This window comes from Euprymna scolopes, chromosome 15 (assembly GCF_053919585.1).
Source record: "Euprymna scolopes isolate OS-2025 chromosome 15, ASM5391958v1, whole genome shotgun sequence".
NCBI lineage: Eukaryota > Metazoa > Mollusca > Cephalopoda > Sepiida > Sepiolidae > Euprymna > Euprymna scolopes.
This window is the reverse complement of record NC_136496.1, coordinates 131,223,427-131,229,568: the sequence shown is the minus strand read 5'-3', so window position 1 is coordinate 131,229,568 and position 6,142 is coordinate 131,223,427. Positions and strand designations below refer to the sequence as shown.

General features: G+C 37.6%; 1 pseudogene; it reads right to left on the bottom strand.

The window, feature by feature from the left end:
• Positions 1-4,653: 4,653 nt before the first annotated feature.
• Positions 4,654-4,791, bottom strand: LOC145294363 (U2 spliceosomal RNA; annotated as a pseudogene).
• Positions 4,792-6,142: the final 1,351 nt, after the last annotated feature.

The window sequence follows — 6,142 nt, the reverse complement described above, 5'->3', positions numbered from 1 at the left end:
TTGCAGTTTCAGTTCCTTGGTTGTTTTACTTCTGTTGTTTTTTCTACATCGTCGGTTAGTATTTTTTCAGGTACATTTTCCACCAAATTTTGGTATCCATTGTTTTTTTTTTTAAATCGTCGTCGTTGTCACTTCATTTTCTTGTGCTTCTTCTCCTTCCTTTAATGTACCATCTTTGTCATCTTCGTTTTTTTTTTCATCATCTTTTATCCTCCATTCTTCTTCTTCTTCTTCTTTTGCACTTTCATATTCTTTTTCCTCCTCTTTCTCATTCTTCCCTCCTCTTCCTCTTCTTTAACATTACTTCCTTTTCATCTTCACATCTCTTCTTCTTGTTCATGATCATTTCATCCTCCACCTACTCCTTCTTATTCTTTTCTTCTTTAATCCTCAATTACTTCCATCGTAAGTCAATACAGCAAACGCCTTCGTTTCTTTCTAACGATCAAATTTCAGTTTAGACAAACGTCTTTATCGCCGCTATGTCAGCGGTCCGCCATGTTTTCTTGGTTTATTATAAAAGAAGGCAGGCATGTTTTTTTTCTCGAATCTCCCCAAAAGAATGTATCAAAAACACTAAGAGAAACGCGCACGTATATATACATGTATATATATCTATCTATCTATATATATATATATATATATATATATATATATATATATATATATATATATATATGTATATATATATACGTGTTTGTTTCTTTTAGTGTTTTTGATATACACATGTATATGTGTGTGTGTGTATGTGTGTGCGCGTGTGTGCGTGTGTGTGTGCGTACTTGCTAAATCGGAAAACAATTTTAAATAGTAAGTTACTCGTTACTGTCACTTTTGATGGCATTTATTTTTGTTGAGTGATTTGCGGACAAGCATTTTGGCGATGATGAAAAGCAAGGGGAAAACATAATAAGATGATCAAGGGGATGCTGCGAGATCGGTACTGAATTATCGCAGTAAATAAGCAGAAATAATGAGAAAACAGTAAAAGACGTAGAAGAAATGAGCAAAAGAGATCAAAAATGGATTCTGTAAAAAAAGAAAAAGAAACAGACGAAGAAAGAGAAAGAGTATTGAATATTAAAAGTTACATTTGTTAGTGTTCATCTGATTAGTTGGATTCTCTAGGCGACAATCATACGTGCATGGGAAACTGGGATCATAAGGTCAGCGAGTATGTAGTGAAATGTCATTGAAACCTGTATGGCCAGGGGCGAATGTGACATCACATGGCTCGGAGAGAATATGAGTAAGCTAGTCACTTCGTGGTAAACTTTGAAGCGAACAATATGTGTAACGATGTGCCCCATCGACGTACATACTTTCGACTAACCCAGCCAGCAGCAAAATACCACCTTTTCATGTTGAGGTTCTTAGATACCGGAAAGCTTCGACTCCAAATAGTTTCACCCTCAAACTGATTTGGAATTCCATCTCGGGTATCTGCTTCTTTGAAGTACCGCATAAATTTAAATATAATGTATACCACATCTCACTGCCAAATTTTCTACAATCCCCTGCTAGCCACTTACATCCCCAAACACCTTGTTTGGGGTGAAAAGGGTTACAAATATATTTTAATTTAAAAAAAAAAACAAAAAACAATGACTTTTAAGATCGATTGTAACATAAGGAACTAAATGACTCAAGTATTTATAACCCAGAACGTTCTCCACAACTAGCTGAAAAGGTTTAATAAATGGTCTTTTTTTTTTTTCAAATTATCGTAAATTATTCTTTTCTTCATGTTTGTGTTGCGATTGATGTAGGATTTAATTGTGATGTTGTAATTTGCAGTTTCTAATCAATAACGACCTTGTATTTTGTTTGAAGATCACTTACGAGATATTCGAACTCCCCTCAGAGGGGAGGTGTATGTACCAGGACTAAGGGAAAAGAATATCGAAAAGAATGAAAACCTAAATGAAACTTTCACGAGCAAAGTTTTTGCCCGCCTGTTGAACACAATATCACGAGTTTGCTTTCCAGCTGACTGCAACATGGTCGTCTTCGAGTCCTATGTAAACAAACTCTTAATGAGACGTCAACTAATCAAATTATACCCAATTTCCATCATAACCGATCACTACGCTGTTGTTCTATTGACCATCTTACACTCATTAATCCTTATCCTCGCGTGGCCTCCACGTCTTGATAAGTGGTGACCCTTTTGTAAAATAACAAAAGATATATAAAAGGAGAAAATATTCGACGTAAATTGTTTTTTCTTTTTTTTACTGATGTTCACCTCAAACAAGGCATAACTACTATTTGGGACCATATTTAGGGAAGATGAGCGAGATATCGATTTACATTGCATTTAAACTTCTGCATGTCAGTACAGTCAGGGAAACAGGTAACAGGGAGGTATTTCTAACGTTAAGCAGTCTGAGGGAAGAAAATATTAGAGTAGAAGACCTTCCGGCGTCTGGAGATTTCTACAGTGAGGGGGTGTGGTGTTGTTGCTAAACGGGTTCGTCGAGGGGGCACAAGTGCAATGAGTTCATCAGAGAACATTCCATTAAAATACTTGTAAAACAGTCACAGGAATGCAACATTGCGGCGATGGTACAGGGGCTGAAGCTTAGGGCAACCAATTAGATTAGAGACTTTTCTTTGGGCCCTATCCAAGAGGAAGAGACGAGTGATAGATGCACCAGCCCAAATATGGCAACAATACTCCATGCATGGGCGAATGGTGGTTTTGTAGAGGTACAGGATACTCTCAGGTGTGAGTAATCTTGCGCGACAGATGGAACCTACTCTCTTTGCTGCAGCTTCGCAATAGTTGCAATGTATTTGTTCCAGTTCATATTGCCTATGAATGTTAGGCTAAAGATTTTAAAGAAAAGAACTCTCATGTACGGTGTTATCAGTCATGGCTATCCGTGGCTGAGAAGGCTTCTTATAATTGTTCAAGAAAAGCAGCTTTCAGGAATGTAACACCAAATAACAGTTAAGTACTATTAAGTTTAGAAGAAAGTTTTTGCAGAATTTTTAATTTTGATTTTTTATTTCAATTCAAACAAGGCCAAAAATCTGTTTGAACAGCTTGAGATATCAACAAAGCATTTCAACCAAAAACTACTACTGAACGCACAGCACAATGGTGGTTTAAGAAATTTCGTGGTGGCGTCGAGTCTTGGAAATAATGACGGTAGTGGTTGGCTATCGGCTGTTGACAACGATCAATGTAGAGCATTAGTCGAAGCCAAGCCATGCACAACTGTTCGAGAACTTGATTCTGAATTAGACGAAACAAATGCGACGATTTCGAACATGTGAGAGAGATTGGAAAGACAAAAAACTTGATAAATGTTTATCTCACGAATTGAACGACAGCCAAAATGAAATACAGTTATGAAGTGTCATCTTCCCTTTTACGCAACAAGAACGACCCGTTTCTCGACCGGGCTGTGACTTGTGATGAAAAGTGGGTTCCTTACGACAACTTGCGACACTCAGCTCAGTCGTTAGACGCCGACAAACTCCACGACACTTTCTGAAGCTAGAGTTGCACCAAAAGAAGCTCTACAACATGTCTAATCAATTACAGCTTTTAGAACGCAGGCAAAATTATTACGGCAGATAAGTACTGTCAACAAATGGGTGAAATGCATCAGAAACTTCAACAACAACACCCAGCATTAGTCAACAGAAAAGACAACGCCCACGACAACGCCGTTGTTAATCCGATCCTGCCGAAGTTGAAGGATTTGAGCTTTGAAACTCTGTCTCATCCGCTATACTCTCCAGACCCTTCATCTACCGACTATCACTTTTTTCAAGCATCTCAACAATTTTCTGCGTGAGAAATACTTCAAAAACCTAAACAATATCAAAAACGTCTTCAGCAACTTTATCGCGACCAATATGAAAGATTTTTACGTTACTGGCATAAATACACTTGTTCTGCGTTGGCAAAATGTGTTGATGCTGATGGTGCTTATTTAGATTAATAAATTTTTATTTGAGTCGAGATATGTTCAACTGAATTTAAAAATTAAAAACCGCAAGAACTTTATTGTTAACCTGATTAAACGTCATTTTTCGGAACCAATATGCAAACATCATTAAAAAGGGCAACAAAGAGGAAAAAATCTCTCAGAAAAAGAATTAAATAAAATGTGAAAGAAAGAATTTACAAAAGAAAGGGGGAAATGTGAGTAAAACAAATTATAAAGGGGAAATAAAAAAGAACTTAAATTTCTGGTTGCTTAAATATTAAGGAGAAGAATTCAACCACTGCAAGAATCATTTCTTCTTCTTTTGTGCACGTCATACTGAATGGAATTTCTGTGAACAGAATTTCTGCCCAAGAATTTTCTATTTGTGGAACACAATAATGGCCCGCTGCTTCCTACACGAAACAAGGCCGATAGCCATTAGTTGCGTGCTCTCGTGTAATGACAGAATGCGTGAATGTAGGATTGAAATGAAATTTTTGAAGATAAACTAAAATGACCGAAAAATGGGTTGAAATGACTTAAATAAATAAAAAGTAAATGACTTAGAATGAGTTTAATGAACTTAAGGATGAATTGAATGATATTAAGAATGACTTGAACGCTTAAAAAATAACTGGAATCCTTCAAAAACAACTTGAATGATCTGGAGAATAGCTTGAATGGCTTTGAGACGGACTGGTTGCAAAGTGGGTGATCATTTTACATTAAATTAATACAGAAAACTGATCCCCCACTTTATATCACAAAGTTACAAACATAAGTACAGCATGTAGTAAGAACAGATACTACACTTTGATCTTAGCCAAAAGGGCAAGAAAGGGGTATTTATTTGCTCCCCCACCGAGCAAATTAGGCACAAAGCCGATTTTTAATGTGAGGAGTGAAGGGGAAATGGGGACCAGCTCCCCGGGGAGCAGGGGAGCTGGATAGTGACAATTGGTATGAAGGGTTATCCCTACATTGACCAAGGTCTTATATGTATGGTTGGTATTTATTTGCTCCCCCACCGAGCAATTTAGGCACAAGGCCGATTTTTAATGTGAGGACTGAAGGGGAAATGGGGACCAACCCCCCGGGAGTAGGGGAGCTGGACAGTGACAATTGGTATGAAGTGTCGCCCCTACATTGACCAAGGTCCCATTTGTGGGGCTGCCCCCACATATGGTCTTTGCTTGCAGCATCCGCCGGAACAGATACTACACCTTGATCTTGGCCAAAAGGACAAGAAAAGCTTAAAAAGCTAAGAACAGCATCTATTAAGAACAGACCTTTGATCTTAACCAAAAAGGCCAAGCACAAAAGTGTTACGGACAGACCGACCGGCAGACCAACCGACAGACCGACCGACTAACCGACGAACCGACGAAGTGACTTATAGAGTCGCTTGCACCCGACTAAAAATACGAAAAGCAAGCGAGTGAAATTTTAATAAAAACTAAAATTAATTTACTATTTGGAGTCCACGAACTCCGAATGACAAGCTACAATGTCTTCATAGTAGAAGAAGGGCGATGATTTTCTACGATAAGCGAATGTCATTAACCCTTATCCTCGAGTTTGCGTTGCCCTAGATAAGTTGATATTCATCAGTAAAAATGAAAAAAACTGAAATTACAGAAAAAACGGTCAAAGTTTTATTAACGAAAAGAAAGTAAGAAATGAATGACGAAGAAACGCAAATGAAGTTTATATGTTGCAGATCTTGCGTATATTATGAAATGGGAAGTAGATTTTAGATGAAAGTGTAATTCAAAGAAATAAGAAACGGGGAGGAGGTAGAAGAAAACAGAGACGCATAAAATAGAGGCTGCTTCTAAATAAAAGCATTAGCACCTTTCTTTTAAACTCAATGAAAAAGCAAAACGATAATAAAAAAATAATCAAAAAATATGTTGACGCCATGATTGTCCCTTGTTCTCTGCTTTCTTGGCGCGCCATTTTTGTTGTTATCTATGCAGCAGATTCCGCATTCACTCGGTTGTCTTTAGGTTGGGTTAGGGTTAGCGTTAGGGTTAGACAACAACAAAAAGAAATTAAACAAAAACACAAACAAAATGGCGACAGGGTGTGAATGATATAACAACAGCGTTGCAATTATTGCAAGAGAAAGAAGAAAAGGGTCGCCATCTTGTTCGTCCGAGGTTGTTCTTATCGAATTCAGACAAGTGCGCAAA